The sequence below is a fragment of the Urocitellus parryii genome, chromosome 10 (genome assembly GCF_045843805.1).
Source record: "Urocitellus parryii isolate mUroPar1 chromosome 10, mUroPar1.hap1, whole genome shotgun sequence".
NCBI classification, from domain to species: Eukaryota; Metazoa; Chordata; class Mammalia; order Rodentia; family Sciuridae; genus Urocitellus; species Urocitellus parryii.
The window spans coordinates 126,879,349-126,897,324 of NC_135540.1; the positions used below are offsets into that span (position 1 = coordinate 126,879,349).

Sequence of the window (17,976 nt, forward strand, 5' to 3'; positions counted from 1 at the left end):
AAAGTCTCCAACCAACAGCACCACCTCTACAGGAGACTGCTACTAACAGCATTCTATCACCAGAGGGCATAAGGGTCCAATCAACAGCACCACCTCCATATGCTAAGAGACTCCCAACCCCCGCAGTTGATAGTTGGGATCCTGAGACAGGATCTCAAGTATGCCCTGTATTTGAGGTAGGAGGGCAGCGAATTCACCAGGGTTTATTTTACAAAACAGTGAAAGAGCTAAAAGAGGCTGTAACAACCTATGGTCCTCAAGCACCCTTCACTGTAAGCTTGATCGAATCCATTACCAACTTAAACATGACGCCAGCAGATTGGGCTAATATGTGTAAAGCTGTGCTAACTGGAGGACAATACCTGTTATGGAAGGTTGCTAATGAGGAATTTTGCAAGGAGACAGCTATGGGAAATGCAGCAGCTGGTTATCCTCAGAGAAATCTAGATATGTTGTTAGGAAAGGGACCTTATGAGGATCGGCAGCAACAACTTGCATATGATCCTGGTGTATACGCACAAATTGCTATAGATGCACTTAAGGCATGGAAGACTTTACAAGGACATGGAGGTTTACAAGGTCAATTATCTAAGATAATACAAGGAGCTAATGAACCTTATGCTGAATTTGTAGATAGGCTTATTCAAACAGCTACCAGAGTTTTTGGGAATACAGAACAAGCAATGCCATTAATAAAACAACTGGCTTATGACCAAGCGAATCGTTGGTGCAGAGATATCATTAGACCATGGAAACAGGAAGATTTAAACAAATATATTAAATTGTGTAGAGACATTAATGAACAAGAGCAAGTCATGGCAGCTGCAGTAAAACAGGCTTTAGATGCCAGAGACATTAATGAACAAGGGCAAATTGTGGCAGCTGCAGTAAAACAGGCTTTAGATGCCAGAGACATTAATGAACAAGGGCAAATTGTGGCAGCTGCAGTAAAACAGGCTTTAGATGCCGGGCTAAGAACATGCTACAATTGTCAACAAGCAGGACATTTTAAAAGGAATTGCCCCATAGGAGGAGGGTTTAACAATACTAGGTATCAAAGGAATAGAATACCGGGTATTTGCCCACGATGCCATAGAGGGAGACATTGGGCTAATGAATGCCGTTCTCAAACCACCATAGAGGGTACTCCATTATCAAAAAACGAACAAGGACAAGGTTTTTATCCACAATATCGTGGACAAAGGCATCGGGTTCCGTTGCCAAAAAACGGACAGGGGGCCCCAATGCTCCGGGGCCCCAAACCACAAATATACGGAGCTCTGGAGGAACCCAGCAACCCCAGCAACCCCATCAGGGTAGTGCCCAGGGCATCAGATCCCTCATCAGACAAACCAGAGGGAGCGCAGGGTTGGACATCTGCGCCTCTGCCAGAGCAGTACTAACTCCAGAGATGGGAGTTCAAATCATTCCCACAGGGGTGAAAGGACCTCTTCCCAAAGGAACAGTAGGCTTATTATTGGGACGCAGCTCTTCTACTCTAAAAGGACTTTTGATAAGTCCTGGGGTAATTGATCCCGATTATGAAGGTGAAATAAAAATTATAGCCAGTTCTCCAAAGGGTATATCAGTAATTTCACCAGGAGATAGAATAGCACAATTACTAATAATACCAAGCCTACATGATAAATTTTCCAGTCATGTTGTAGAAAGAGGTTCCAAGGGATTAGGCTCCACAGGTGTAGATTGGGCTATGCTTTCTTTAAATTTAGATTCTCGCCCCATGCTAAAACTAAATATTCAAGGACATGAATTTAATGGGCTACTGGATACAGGTGCAGACCTTAGCATTATCTCTCGTCAAGAATGGCCAAAACATTGGCCATTACAACAAGCCACTCAAACGCTTCGAGGCCTAGGAGTGGCGAATAATCCCGATAAAAGTGCAATGGTATTAGATTGGAAGGATCCTGAAGGATGTGAAGGAACTATACAGCCATATGTATTGGATCATCTTCCTGTAAATTTATGGGGACGAGATGTCTTAGATCAATTAGGTTTGACATTAACAAATAATATCAATCAAAATGCACCCACTATTATGGCTAGACAAGGTTTTAGGAAAGGAAAAAGATTAGAAAAACAAGAACAAGGTATAGCAGCACCAATACAAATAAATCAAGGAACAGACAGACATGGGTTGGATTTTCACAAAGGGCCACTGAGACAATAAAAATTACCTGGAAATCAGAAAGACCAGTATGGGTCCCTCAGTGGCCCTTGACTAAAGAAAAGATACAAGTAGCCCATGATCTGGTCAAACAACAATTAGTGGAAGGACATATACAACCTTCTGTATCTCCCCATAATACTCCCATTTTTGTCATCAAAAAGAAATCTGGTAAATGGAGATTATTGCAAGATTTAAGAGCCATTAATAATGAAATGGTCATTATGGGACCTGCTCAATCGGGGATTCCTCAGTTGTCTGCTTTGCCAAAAACTTGGTATGTTTTAGTTATAGATATTAAAGATTGTTTTTTTTCAATTCCAATTCATCCTGAGGATAGTCCACGTTTTGCATTTACTATCCCTGCACTGAATCATGAAGGTCCTGATCAGAGATATGAATGGAAAGTACTCCCTCAAGGGATGGCTAACAGCCCAACTATGTGTCAAATTTATGTTAACAGAGTAATCCAGCCACTTAGAAATCAAAATCCTGAGCTACAAATATTTCACTATATGGATGACATATTATTAGCACACAAAGCTAAAAACACATTGCTAGAATGTTATGCCACACTTACAAACTTATTAAAAAATTATAATCTAGAGATAGCAATAGATAAAGTACAATTAAATTTTCCAGTTAATTATTTGGGAGTTCTATTATCCTCAACCATGGTCCGTCCACCAAAAATTCAAATACGAGTAGATAAACTCAAATCACTTAATGACTTTCAAAAGTTATTAGGAGACATAAATTGGATAAGGCCTTATCTAGGTATTCCAACAGGAGAATTGGGACCTTTATTTGATATCCTAAAAGGTCCATCAGATCCAAATTCACCCCGAATGTTGACGCCTGAAGCAAGAAAGGCATTAAAAATCATTGAAACATATATGGAAAATATGCATTTGGATAGAATTGATATAAGTTTGCCTTTATTATTTATTGTACTATCAACAAAAAATATTCCTACAGGAGTATTTTGGCAAGAAGGTCCATTATTATGGATACATTTATCTTATTCTCCTAACACTATTCTTACTAGGTATCCTGAGGCTGTAGGACAATTAATACTCAAAGGAATAAAAACAGCAAAGGCAGTGTTTGGAATTTCTCCTAATAAAATTATTACTCCATATACTATGATTCAAATTGATGAATTAGCTAATGAGTTAAATACTTGGGCAATAATCATGTGCAAATCTAATGTTTCATTTGATAACCACTTACCATCTAATCCTTTATTGTCTTTTTGGTCATTGCATCCTGTAATTTTTCCAAAAATGACAAGAAAAACACCTATCATGAATGCTCCAAATATATTCACTGATGGATCAAATAATGGTACAGCAGCAATAGTTACCCCTGATCGAACTTTTACATTTTTAGTACCCAAACAATCAGCTCAAAAGGTAGAGCTTAATGCAGTATTACAAACTTTTGTGATGTTTAAAGATTCTATATTTAATTTATTTTCTGATAGTCAGTATATCGTTAATGCTATAGTATCCCTTGAAGATGCTGGTAGGATTTCCCCTTCTTCTACTGTTTTCTCTTTGTTTTCCACTATACAAAGTTTAATCTGGGACAGAAAAGATCCATTCTTTATAGGACATATCAGGGCACATACAGGATTGCCTGGAGCCCTTAGTTTGGGCAATGACTTAGCAGATAAAACTACACATGACGTACATATTTTCTCTATACTAGAAGAAGCTATAAATTTTCATAAAAGGTTCCATGTCAATGCTAATACTTTACAAAAGCGTTTTAAAATAACTAAGGAACAAGCTAGACAAATAATAAAACAATGTCAAAATTGTGTGACCTTTTTACCACAAGTTAATCTTGGAGTCAATCCTAGAGGATTGATACCTAACCATATTTGGCAGATGGACGTCACACACTTGCCAGAATTTGGAAAATTAAAATATTTGCATGTTACAGTTGATACTTCTTCTGGATTTTTGATGGGCTCCCTTCATGCCGGAGAAAAAACTAAAGATGTTATAGCTCATTGCTTACAAAATTTTGCCACTGTGGGCATTCCAAAACAGTTAAAAACAGATAATGCCCCTAGTTATACGTCTACTTCTTTTAAACAATTTTGCTCATCATTTGGCATTACTCATATAACAGGAATCCCATACAATCCACAGGGACAAGGCATAGTTGAAAGAGCTCATCAAACTATTAAAATGTACTTATTAAAGCAAAAAGACGGAATTGGGAAGGGGTATATATTCCCCAAAGATAAACTTAAAATAACCCTTTTTACTCTAAACTTTTTAAATTTGGATTCATCAGGACTTAGTGCTGCAGAAAGGCATATGTGTCCAAAAAATGTACATAAGCCCAAGGTACTTTGGAAAGATATTCTAACAGGACAATGGAAAGGTCCTGACCCAGTAAGGACCAACAAGACTTTCCATTAATAACACTCCTCACTCTTCCCCTCCCTTCCCTGGCAGCCACGAATGTGCTCTCAGTCCGGTGAGTTGGCTCCGTTTGGTCTGTTGGGGGGCTTCTTCCTATGCGGATATCAGACAAAAGGAATCGTGTAACATGCCACCCTTGGTGCCCGACTCCTTCCACTTCCCATACAGTTTTGGGTTCCTCCACGTTTTATAAAATTATTATTATTTCCATTACAATAGGGAATAGGGGTTCCTCCACTTTGTAGCTTTCGCTGACGCTTCATTCCTTTTTGTTAATGTATTTTTAATTGGCACATAGTAATTATAAATCTTTATGGACTACCGTGTCACGTTTTAACACATGTAAACAAATGAGTAAGGATCAGATCTGGGTAACTGGAGTATCTATCACTTCAGACACATGTCACTTCTTTGTGATAGGAACATTCCGAATTCTTTCTATTAGCTCTTTTGTGATATTCAATTAGTGGTGGTCATCCATAGTCATCCTGCTGTGCTACAGAACATTAGAAGTCACTCCTCCTGACCCCTGTTCCCTGGAGCGCCTCTCTCCACCCCTGCCTTCTCCATGCCCACTCCAGGTTTTGGTGGCCACGATTCTATTCTCTACGTCTTTGGGATAAATCGACTTACATATGTAAGTGCAAACGTGTGACCTCTGTGTTTCTGTGCCCGGCTTATTTCATGTACCCCTTCATGCCTTTGTATGGCTGAATAAATAGTCTGCTGTGTGTATAGGCTCCAGTTTGTTCGCCATTCATCCATTGATGGACCCTGAGACTTTCTCACCTTATCTATTATGATAATGCTTCTATGAACATCTGTGGTCATTTGTTCTCATTTTGCTTGGGTATATGTCTATGAGTGGAATTTCTGGATCACATGGTAATTCTGTTTAAATTTTGAGGAATCCCCGATTTGAGAAAATTTTGTCTTGGGAGGTTGTTTTTGTTAAAATAGATTCCATGCTGGGGATCAAACTCAGGACCTCATGTATTCCATATCCCCAAGAAAATGCTCTACTACCAAGACACACCCCCAGCCCCAGGAGGTTTTATTGCACATAATTTTCCCTATTTTTAAATTTGTTAGCCTACTATGAATATTGTGTGGTACTTGGTTTTATTCACTTGACAATGGCCTTCAGGCATCTTTCCAGTGGTGTGCTAGTAAGTGTTTAACAACCAGCTCCGAAAGGCTGGGAAGGGCCCTGATTCTAACATTCACAGACTACCATGAAGTGACTCTGACCGTGGCCATGTAAGGTCACCGACTGCAAAGTTAACATTGTTCTCATGACCTGGTCCAAGCTGGCTCTGGTGTGCTACCGGATCATCCCATATCACAGCAGGAAGAGCTGCCTCATTCATTTTTATGACTGCATGGCATATCATTTTAGGATGTACTATAATTCTTTAACTTGTCCCCAGTGATGGACACTTAGTTGTTTCCAGTCCTTTTCTTCCGTGCACTGAGCTTGATGTTTTGCACATGTGCTTGACGTTTTGCCCATGCGCAAATGTAGTGCAAACAAGGTTCCAGAATTTCATAAACCACCATGGGAAGAAATTCTTTAAAAGCAATTTTTTTTTACCTTCTTAGACAGTTATGGCTGTTAGAAAATACTCTGTGCAAAGCGTGATCTGTTTCTGCCCCAGTTTCCCTGGGAGTAAAATGGATGCAGATTAACTAGCCAGCTCAGAGAAGCGCCGTAGAACTTCTAAATGAAATTGAAAAGCATGGTTTTCTTCTCGAAGACTGGAATTTGAGTAAATATAAAGTAGCATGACCTCAAGAGCTATCATTCTATATTGGTGAAAAAAAAATTTATCCCTGAGAAATCATGACCCTGCTCTAGAGTCTCCTGATGATGAGATCTGCAGCAGAGAGAGAGAGAGAGAGAGATCTAACTGGTTGATTAGGAAATAGAATAAAGAGTTTTAGCTCAGTTCTTCTGCAGACTCTTTTCACTAGGAACTGTAAGCCATGTTTCTCAACGGTGCTTTAGAACCATCTGGGAAGGTTTTAAAATCTTGATGCCTAGGCCACAGCTCAGACTCATCGAGCCAGACCCTGAAGAGGGCACCAGGCATCTGTAGTTTTTTAATGTTCCCAAGGTAATTCCTCTGTTCAGCCCAGGTTGAGAAGGGAATGGGAGGAAGGAATCAAATTGGGGGAACACATTTATCATGTTTATCTGGAAAAACAGAACCAATGAGATGTGCATGTGCGTATAGAAAGAAGGATTCATCTTGATGAGTTAGCTTACATGATTTTGGGAGCTGACAAGTTCCCAGATCTGCAGAGGGGGCTGCAGTCTGGCCATTCAGTGGGAACCTAGGCTACAGTTCAACCCAAAGGCCCTGCAGAAGTCCCTCCTGTTGGGGGGTGGGGTCAGTCTTCCATTCTCTTCTGGCCTTCACTGATTGGACAAGCCCATCCATGTCTGGAGGGCCCTCTGCCATATTCAAAGCTCAGAGGTTAACCCAATCTCACCCCAAAGCACTTAACATCCAGAGCAGTGTGGGACCACATAATCTAGGCCCATGGCCCGGCCATTGGGGTACTCAAAAACTTCATTTCTGGGAAGTAAAGATAGGAGTTCTATGGTTATGGCAAGTTTTATTTCTCTTGTTCGATTACAAATAGATTCTGAAATTTCTCCGTTGTTTCCTCAAGAGAGATCATTTGCTTGTCATATGTAAGCCCTATTCCCAGAGCCCACAGATTTTATTAAAATTAAGGATTATCATCAGATAAAGTCTTTTGCATTTCCATCACCTACGAATTGGAAGTTTTTATTAGAAGATCATCAACTTTTTCATCAGCAGCAGTGAATATTGTCATTTTTCGAGGAGATTCACTAGGGTGGATATGAGAAGGTTGGTTTTTAAGACATGAATATATTCCTTTAGGAAAATCTGATTCCCTCTGTTCTCTTGAAAGAACCCCAGTATCAAAACCCAAAGCCCAAAAAGATCAGTAGTGAGAGTTTTATTGACCTCAACAAGAAGGAATTTGTGGTTTACTGGAGAAATCAAGGACAATTTAATCATCTCTTCTCTCCATTATAAAAGAGCTCCTTTAAAGTGACTCTCCCTGTCACTAGCAATAGGATTTGCCTCCTTCCATTACTGAGTTTGGAAGCCCATTTTTCTAAGTAGCCGGCCCTTGTGTTGGCTGGATTTCCTGAGTTCAATCTCAAATAGCAGGTGAAGCATCCACAGGCTGATTCAGAGTGCACGCTGGAACTGTTTGGGCCTGAAAGAAGACCCAGACCATGAGGACAAGGCAGGGGATCTAGGATCCATGCTGAACCTTTCCCTGCATCTCTCCATGACGCTCTGATGCCCAGGGCTTTTGGGTTCCGCTGGGAGCCACATGGAGCCTGTGGAGGCAGCTGACTGGCAGAGCAGGGCTGTTGTGAGTCAGCAGGAAACTGAGTCAGCCTCGTTGATTTGGAGTAGGAGGCCGTGGGTTGAGTTTTTGGGCACCCTGAATGGGTGTTTGTGGTCATGGAAATAGTTTAATTTGCCAGCTACGAATCAACTAGCATTCATAAGGCCAGAAGCAGAAGAGCTAAAGCTAAAAATAAGTCAATTTTTTTTAATTTTTATTTTTAGGCAAGGCAGATCACAACCCTAAAGCAGGAATTCAGAGCGTGTGGACCTGCCTCAGTTTGCATTCTCGAAGAGGAAGGAGCAATAGCCCAGGATCTTGCCCGTGGACGGGAGGGTATGTGGGAAGAACTGCCCAGGCAGGGGAGAGAGCCTGGCCTGAAGCAGTGTTACCCTCCTGCCCTATTCCCAGCTGAAGCTCAGGAAACCTAGAGCCCACCAGGAAGGCGGGGTAGGGTAAGCACATCTGTGCCGTGTGCAGCAGGGCTCCCCTGCATCAGTACCCAGCTGCTCTGGTTGTTCGAACCCTCGAATATTTCCATACCACTGATCAGTCCACACGGACCGTGCCCACTGCTGGCCTTCCCACTGCCAGCCAGCCAGACCTCCTCTGCAGCCTCACAAACTTCCTCAGTACCCAGAAACTAAAAAGTCAGTTCCTGGCACAGTAAAGCCTCCAGAAAATCTGGTCTCTTAAACAAACCCCAGTAGCAAAACCCAGAATTCAGAAAGATTCATTGTGAGAGTTCCATCTGACTCAATCAAAAGGAATCCAGGGTTGGTTGGGAAAACAGTGGACAGCCAATGACCCCTTCCCTCCTTTATGAAGAGGCTTTGGAGATTTCCCACATCACCAGCAGTAGGATTTACTTTCTTCCATAAGTAATTGTAAGCTTCAGCACCAGGGCCAGTTACATCCTCTGGATGGGTCCTTGACGGTCCTCTAGTGGCTGATAAAGTGACCATCGCCAGTGGGTTTAGACACATGTATGGTCCAGCAAATGAAGGTGTTGGGCTGGTCACTGAATGGACTGTATCCATGGCCCTGCACACATAATTAGCAGAAAATACCCCACACACACACCAGTGGGTGCCTTCTCCCAAGTACTCAGGCATAGACTCTTGCTGTCATGCAGTGTCTCTATGAACCATGACCCTCTGCTGGTGGCTTCACTTCCACCAATAGTCTGATCTCCAGCAGGTCTAAAATCCTGGTGTCCACTTAATCCCAAATATGGCCAGGTTCATCTACTTTGTTTTCCACGTGGGATCAGAGACCAGGATCTCACATCTAGACTTATTCTCACATCCTTTGTAGGTCATTTTCTCAACTTGCACCCTGATGGACACTTTGGGGCATCTATCAGCCCCAGATGTCCCTGTGCCTTAGATTCTAGGCCAAGGCCCTTCTGATAAGTTCTAAGATGAAGAAGGACTCAGTCTTTTTTCAAGGGTTCAAATGTTCTACTAAGGAGTCAAACTTAGAGACAATGAGCTACAGGCCAGATTATCCTCAAACTCCACTTATCACAAATATGTTATATCATTATTCTCATTTTATAGACAGAAACAGACCCAGAAAAGTTTACTAGCTTAACTAAGCTCACACAACCTATAAAGCAAGGTCTTATACCAGGAAGATCACAACAAAACCCAGGCAATTAACCACTAAGCAAAACACTTTTTCCAGGGGCTCTGGGAAGTTCTTACAAATCTTCAACCACCAGGTGCAGAGGCTCATGGAGCTATGAGTTAAGCATGAAGTTGAGCTTGAAGAGCCGGGTGGATTCCCTACAAAATGCCGCAGTCCGGCTGCAGCAAAATAACCGGAGGGTGACGAGCAACTTGTGTACATTGATACAGCAGGAGTGGGAGCCGTTTATTGTAGGACAGGAGGGGTATATATACATTCCACACAGCTTATCTAATTAACATAAACTAGATACAGCAGTCAACCAATAAGGAATCTCCACACTTAATGGCTCGCTGGCGTTACTTCACAAACCACTCCCTCTGGCAAAATGCCAGGCGCCATCTTGACTTGTTTACAGACCCTAACAACAAAACAGCAGCCCATAGCAGGAAGGCTAAAGAGGACACTAGAGGTTAGAGGTTCTTGGGTTCTCGGCTAGCCACATTTCCTGCTAATATTCTCACATGGCTGGTTAAGACGGGCAAACACAGGTGTGATGACCACACACTGCTCCGTGTTTCCACAAGACCTTGGTCTTCCACGGTCTGCTGGTTTTTTTCCCATCATGCTTCTTGGGCATATGATAAAGCTCCATCAGGAAGAATGATCATTTTCCCTGCTGATCTTTTCCCATGGGATTCATCACTGCTCGGTCTGTCTGGCTTCTTCCTTTTTAACCTACCCCCTGAGCTCTCTTCAGCCACACATCTGCTGAAATTGGAATGGGGCAGAGAAGCGGAGCTGTGGTGCTCAGCTTACTCAAGGGTGATGCAAATTCATAAAATGTTCTGTATTTTGCTGCAGCCAGACTGTGGCAGAATAGCCAGGGGGTGGCAAGTAACTTGTGTACATTGATACAGCAGGAGTGGGAGCCGTTTATTGTAGGACAGGAGTGGTATATATGCATTCCACACAGCTTATCTTAATTAACATAAACTAGATATAGCAGTCAACCAATAAGGAATCTCCACACTTAATGGCTCGCTGGCGCCACCTCACAAACCACTCCCCCTGGCAAAATGCCAGGCACCATCCTGACTTGTTTACAGACTCTGACACCAGAGATGTGGACGTCTTCTGGGAAGGACTGTCTCCAAAGCCCCTTAGAGCAACCAGTACCAACAGGCTGGCACACGGCCAAGGAGGCTGCTGTTCACAGCCATCACACTCTGGGCTCCAACAAGGAAGGGAGCCTGGCTGGCCTAACTGGTTGCAGTTTTCCTCTTACAATGGACGATACCAATGCTATTGGATTAGGGTGCCAGCCTATGACTTCCTTTAACACTAATGGTCTCCATAAAGGCCTTATCTTCAACTATGGTCACATTGATGGTTAGAGTTCCAACATATGAATTTGGGAGGATGCACTTCAGTCCACGACAGGCCTCCCATCTGTTTTGTGGTCTGAGTCCTACTGTGTAAGCAAAGGAAGGTCCGCACAGCTCTCCAGATGTCAGATATGGAGGGTGAAATGGGCGTGTAACCCTAACTTACGGATGACCTTGATTTTGTGTTGCTTGAGGGACTGAAAGCGAGCAATTCCATTGGGATAGATGTCACACGGGTTTATTATTTGACCCATTTCTCCTGCTCATTTCATGGGGCAAAAAGAACTGGATTTGGGTGGAGTGAGTGAACCTACTTGGGAGGTCTCGATGCTGCAAGGAAGTGGACAGCACAGGCTTCTCCCCAGCCGGGAAGGAGCTGGTCTTCCAAGTCATGTCGAAATCTTGAAGCACAGTTCCGTCCACAGGACCCACCACAGGTAGGGCTGCGTCCCTGGGCAGCTGCTCATCTTCTCAATGCCCCATTTCAGCCCCAAGCCCAGTCTAAATAGAGTCCCCAGGTTACTGTCAATACAGACTTTGAGAAAAATGGAGCAGGAGCCTAGACTTACTAAGAAATAATGCCATTTGCTTGTCTCCCTTCCTTTTTCTTTCCTGATAGAAAATGTGGAGAAAATCATCTGGAATCACAAGATAATTACAAATGTCCTCACTTCCGTCCAGTGTTTCCCACGTGTCCATTCCTACCTGTCACCTCCATCCTGGTATGCAGGCAGTTCTATGCTCTGCTTGTTGCCCTGAACCTTAGAGAGAGAGCGGACTAGGTTGCATGGTAGTTTAAAGACATACCTGTACCTACCTGCCACTTCCCTCGTGGAGAGGAGGTGTCTACGTCCATATTCATCAATCCAGGGGTGACTTGGTGATGACTTTGTAACCAACAGAAGGCAGCAGAATTGATGCAGGGTAACTTTCAAAACTGACTCAGAGAGGATCCACAGCTTCTGCGAGCTCTCTGGGGGACCAGCACTGGGTCAAGCGTCCTGAGATGGCTGCGCAGGGGAGTCCACTGGTGGACACTGATGGACAGCACAGCCCAGCTCACAGCTGACAGGCAGCAGCAACTCCCGGCTTCGGGGTGAGCCGCCCTGCGCATCTCACCCGCTCAGCTCATCAGATGCTTGCGGGTCCCGCTGACACCCCCTGTAGCTGCATGAGTAACCTCAGATGAGAACAGCTCAGCAGAGCCCTTTTCAAATCTGTGATGCCCCAAATTACCAGCAGAATAAAATGATGGTTGGAAGCTACTATGTTTCGAGGCAATTTCTCACACAGCAACACTAACCCAAATGAAATCTGGTAACTGGAAACAAGGGGTTCCTAAAATACAAACCTAAAAGACATGGCATGGGCTTTGAAATTGGACGGCAGGGGAGGGCCGGAGGGGTCTTGGGTCGGTTGGCTGAAAACTGACAGGTCTTGAGAAGCAGGCCAGCCAGGCCTTGAGGTAAGTGAAGGAAATGTTGCAAGGAACAGAAAGGAGGTCTTTGTTATGTGGTGGTGGAAAGTTCAGCAAAGCTGTCACCTGCAGTGACGTGGTGACAGAAAATCTACCAGATGAACTCTACGATCTAAGAACATTTCCAGGTGAATTTTTTTTTTTTTTTTTTTGGAGGGGGAAGAGGGTGGTGCTGGGGATTGAACCCAGGGCTTGTGCATGCCAGGCAAGCACTCTACCAACTGGGCTATATCCCCAGCCCTTCCAAGTGAAATTTTTAAATTGCCACCCAACTTCTTCTAGCTGCCTATAAGAAAAAGAGAGAGGTATAAACAAGATAAACTTTAAAACAACAACAACAAAAAACTATTCCATTTTCAATTGAAATTCAAAAGAAGTATAAATCGACTGAGGATATTTTCGGCCAGCAAAGAAAAGACCCTGGAGAAAAGATCAAGTCAACTGCAGAGATCCTTCCGGAAAGGACCACCATGGGGCACAAGCAGCCCGAGGGGTGAACTTGAACCCTTTTTAAGGTTGCAGAAAGATGTAAAGCAGTATTGCATAGACCACTGTCAGCATCTAAAGACCTTAAGATCATGCTGTGCAGGTCATTTCTTTTAAATAATAAACCTTCTAGGCTTTGAAGGATTTTGCCCCTCAGCAGCCTTAAGGAGAGGTGGAGATCGAGGAGAGACCCTCTATGGCTTTGGCCAGTGAAATGGGAACTCGGATAAGATTCATAAAAACAGACAAAATTTTCAAGAGAATTATATTGGCAGAAGCAACAGCATCTTTGAGAGAGATTGAGGCAGTACAAAATGAAAAGAAGACTCTGGATCCACAGCCTTCTGTGGGAAAGAAGCAAAATGAGACAACTGCTCAGCTGCACTTGTGGGTCATTTATTTGGGGAAAGAAAAGATGATTCAGAAGGACAACCAGGAGCCCAGATAGGGGAGCTGAGAGCCAGGGACAGCAATCCCCAAAGGACAATACCAGACCTTAATCAAGAACTGGTGACCTGTGCTCAGCTGGATTTCACATTCCTGAGCATTATTGACATCCCTGCCTCTTCTGAATAGGAACGCCCACTGTAGTTTCTCCACCTCTTGAGTCTTTGTGTCTTCAGATACTTTATCAGACTCTCATTTACATTGGACCTGAGTGAGACGATGAGGTCCTGAGACTGTGGAAGGTCCCCATAGGGTGAGGAAGAAATGCAAATATGACTGTACTTTTAAAACATTCCTTTAATTCCTCCTATTGACAGACGGAGTCCATCCTCCCCTTGCATCTGGGCCAATCTTAGTAAGAATGCGGCCAAACAGGACCCTGCACAACTTTCAAGAGCAGATCAGAAAAGCTAAGGAGTTTCCACCAGGTGCTCTTGAACCATCAGCTCTGGGGGGAACCCAAGCCAGGCAAGTCTGGGTCCCCCGGGACTGTGTGCTGGAGAGGCTGAGGGAGGTGGACGGCTAGAGCTGCTTCCTGGGATTTGTGTTCTTCTTCTCCAATGTAGGTAATAAAAACAACCGCCTTCCGCATTGTCCTCCTTTTTCTGTGGAATGAACTTCCAAAAGAAGAATAACCAAGTGAAACAGAGCTTGTGTGTTTTTACAACTTCTAATCCACACCGCTAAGTTACTTTCCTAAAAGTTATCACCAATTTGCCACCAGCAACCTATGGGAACAGCAGTTTCATGACGACTTCACCAGCTTTGGGTATTGCTATTTTAAACCATATTTAAAAGCACTGCCGATTCAAAAGATGCTCTTGTGTTCTACCGTAAAATTCCACTCCACTAATCCCCGGAGGGAATCCACCCTAGTTGTGGCTGCAGTCCTTCCCTCCTTAGTCTAACTCAGCCCTGTTTAAAATCTGGTTAGTGCTTTGCTTTTTTCTTCCAACAAATTCTCCCATTGTCTTCCCAGTGTCATTCTGGAAAGGTGGCCAAGGAGAACGTTAACAGCTTGGACTATATTGAACCTGGTGCATGGTTTCCGTATCTCCCCCTAATATCCCTGCCCCGTGTGGCTTTCTGATCTACTTCCAGCCTGATATGATAGCAAGTTACTGTTGATTGGAAGTGTACCCTGAGTCATGCCTGAATTATTTCACTCCTTCTCTAAACCACCTCACAAGATAGGGTTTTTGGTTGTATTTGCATGATGTTGTTTAGGCATCAGACATTCAGTAACTGGCCACAGTCTCACAATTTGTGATTGGCAGGTACAGGATTTAAATGTATGCTCTTGCTCCCTGAGCTTCACGGCCTGGCCTACATTACCCATCTACCTGGTGCTGCCTCTCATTCCTCCAGACTTCCTAGGAGGAAACTGGAAGCAGTGGAAGGTCCCCCAGGCCCCTTTCAAATGTCATCGACACCCTCCAAACACTGTCTTGACCCATATTTGTGAACCACCTCAATTTAAAAGCCAATGCCTAGATAGAGGAGGGGCCCCTTTGTATTTCCACGTGACAATAGCATTAAAGTGTGTCTTAATGTAAAGACATTTTTAAAGAAATTAATTGGAGGAAGTAAGAGTGAGCCTGCCTACATTAATATATGAGCATCTATGAAAAATGTATTCACCCATCTAAGAAATGCTTATACTTCTTAAATAACATGGAAGTTATCGGAAGCTATTCCTTCTTCTTCTTCTTCTTCTTCTTCTTCTTCTTCTTCTTCTTCTTCTTCTTCTTCTTCTTCTTCTTCTCCTTCTCCTTCTCCTTCTCCTTCTCCTTCTCCTTCTCCTCCCTCTCCCTCTCCCTCTCCCTCTCCCTCTCCCTCTCCCTCTCCCTCTCCCTCTCCCTCTCCCTCTCCCTCTCCCTCTCCTTCTTCTTCTTCTTCTTCTTCTTCTTCTTCTTCTTCTTTTTGATAAACTGTGATATGAAAAATTGAAGCCAAAAGCAGACTCCTTGGAGAGATGGCAGAGCGAGCGGGAAACATGACTTTGCTTCTCTGGAATGTGAAACTCTAGGAAGGCAAGAACTCTGCTTTGTTCCCTGCTGAGTACCCACCACTTTAACAGCACCTGGTGCACAGTAGGCACCATATTTGTGGAATGAGTGATTGGGTCAGCTGGCTCCCTGCCCGAGACTTCTCTAGTCTCCTCAGCCCAGATCATTTGTTGTGCAACTCAAACTCAACCTCTGTCATGGAACCAATTCTAGGTCCCTGACACTCGGCTCCTGGGCCAGCATCCAGAAGGTTGTCCAGAGAATGCAAAATCTCTGGCCTCGCTCCAGACACTGAAAGAATCAGAATGTTTACAAGATCCCCAAGTGACCTGTGCCTACATAAGTTTGGTCCCTGGACTGGCCTCACCAATGTGACAAGGAACCTGCTCTAAGATCTAATGATCAGTATCAGAGACCCTGGGGGTCAGCCCAGTCATACGGCCCAGTGGCCTCCGGGGATTCTGATGCTTGCTAAAGTTTGAGGACCTCTTTTCCAAATTCAGCCTCTCGAAATTTGTTCCCAATCTCACTTAGACCTTTGCTCTTAGTTTTAGTAACTGAACGGTTTCCTTGTTTCTTAGAACTAAACCTTTTCTTGAATTCCTTGGATGACAGGGAATTCACTGCCTCCTGAAGTTTTATGCTCCAAATTTGGATGTTCTGAAAATGCTTTCTTGCCATTTGTGTGTAGTGTGATATATTCCACTCCATTCCGAACACAATGAGAGTCTCACTGTTCTGACCCAACCCTTAGGGAGTCCAGATGTAGAATTTGAAATATGGATTTCAGAATGTATGAATAGGTCACATCAGGCTTATCCAGGGCCAGGGGCCCAGTTACTCCTTGCACAAAGATGGCCATCGGAAGGGTTGAAGAGAACTGAAATCCAGCCCATAGTCCCCTCCTCAGGCAATGCATCTAGCTACAGGGCTCCATTCATCCAGGAGGGTGCCTTTTTCTAACTGACCCAAGGTATTAGACAATAGACCCCGGTATTAGCTGTGGCCCTGACTCTTACCCCACGCCTTGCAAAGGATCATTTAAGTCTCTGTGTTCAGATCTACTAACCCAGATCAGGCAGTGCACGTGGTTCTGACAACGTCTTCTATGCTGTGCCAGCCACCTGGGCTACAGCGGGTGCCTCATTCTCTCCACTCATCTGAACAGACAGGCACAGGGCTGTTTGCCCTTCTTGTAACTCCTACTTTTTCCTCCGGGTTCATTTATAGACACTCAGTTGTCAGTTTTTTTTATCTTTTCTCTTATATTTATTAGTGCATTTTCCATTTTTTGAGAGCTTTTGTACATAATTCTGCAAATTCTTTAAAAATAACTATAAGCAAATAAATAGGGTTTACAGTGTATTAATTTCAAACTATAAAACATGTATTTGCTATTACAAGTTACAACCTGCACAAGAAGTACTGAGTTTAATTTACAAATAGTAGTTACCAAATGCTTACATATATATTCATGCAATTCGTACAATCCTCACCTGCCTGTCCCTTGTCAGGGTCAGTATTTACAAATTAATTGTTTTGTTGTTTACAGCACCCTGGACTGGTATTCTAAGGTAAAAACCCATTTCCAAGTGACCTTTTAGGAAACATATTTAATGATTTCATGTAGAAGGATATGAAATTAAAATGTGTATAATAGTAACTTCTGCCCATTGGTCCTGGATCTGTCACTGGGGGACAGACCCTTCTTCCACAGAAGTTTGAAAGCAACTGTATTCCCACCTCCACTGCCCACCCTTCATTTTCTGCTCTGTAAGTTGAAGCCCCTTCCTTCCTGCTTTGCCTGGTGGTATTGGTCAGCTTGCCATTCTGCTAGCTCTCCTCTGTTTGGGTTCTTGCTGATCTACAGCCTGTAAAATGTGTGATATCTGAAATGAAGACATTTTACAATGCTCTGAGAAGGATCATTACTTTCTGCTTTGGTTTGATCAAGGGCTTATATGTTGGAAGCTTATCCTCGATGTGGAGGAGTTAAAAGGTAGAGGTAGGACCTAGAATGAGGTGGGTCCTGGCCTTGGAAGAGATTAAGGTAGTTCTTGTGAGACTCCTAACTTAGTTCTTATGAAGGCAAGTTTTAGTGAGCCTGACTCCTGAATCACTCTCTGGCTTCCTGTCTTGCCTTATAATCTCTCCTTCTCACACATGCTCTAGAACTTAGAGCAAAATATACCTCTTTTCCTTATAAGTTACTCAGCCTCAGGTATTTCATCATAGAAACAGAAAGTGGACTAATACACCACCTTCATCTGAGATAATATACCTCTACTAATGCTGCTTGGTAACACAGCTTGCTTACTTAGCAGCCCAAATCCAAAGATTGTTGACATGCATGATGTCGATAAATGAGCCCTTGTTACTCAACGCTCCTTTGAATGATCCTTTCTGCCACAGCCTTCAGGGACTTTCCCCCTAACCTCCTGACCTTCCAGAAAAGACAGCCAGCGGCCAAGTCTCAACACGCCTGTGTTCGCAGGCCCAGTCCCCATCC

At 43.4% G+C, this 17,976-nt stretch overlaps 1 non-coding gene across 1 annotated transcript; it reads right to left on the reverse strand.

Moving 5' to 3' along the window:
- Positions 1-10,805: 10,805 nt before the first annotated feature.
- Positions 10,806-10,936, reverse strand: LOC113193457 (small nucleolar RNA SNORA70). The gene has a single exon (XR_003302143.1). It is a non-coding gene; the product is annotated as a small nucleolar RNA SNORA70 (small nucleolar RNA).
- Between the last annotated feature and the right edge of the window lie 7,040 nt (positions 10,937-17,976).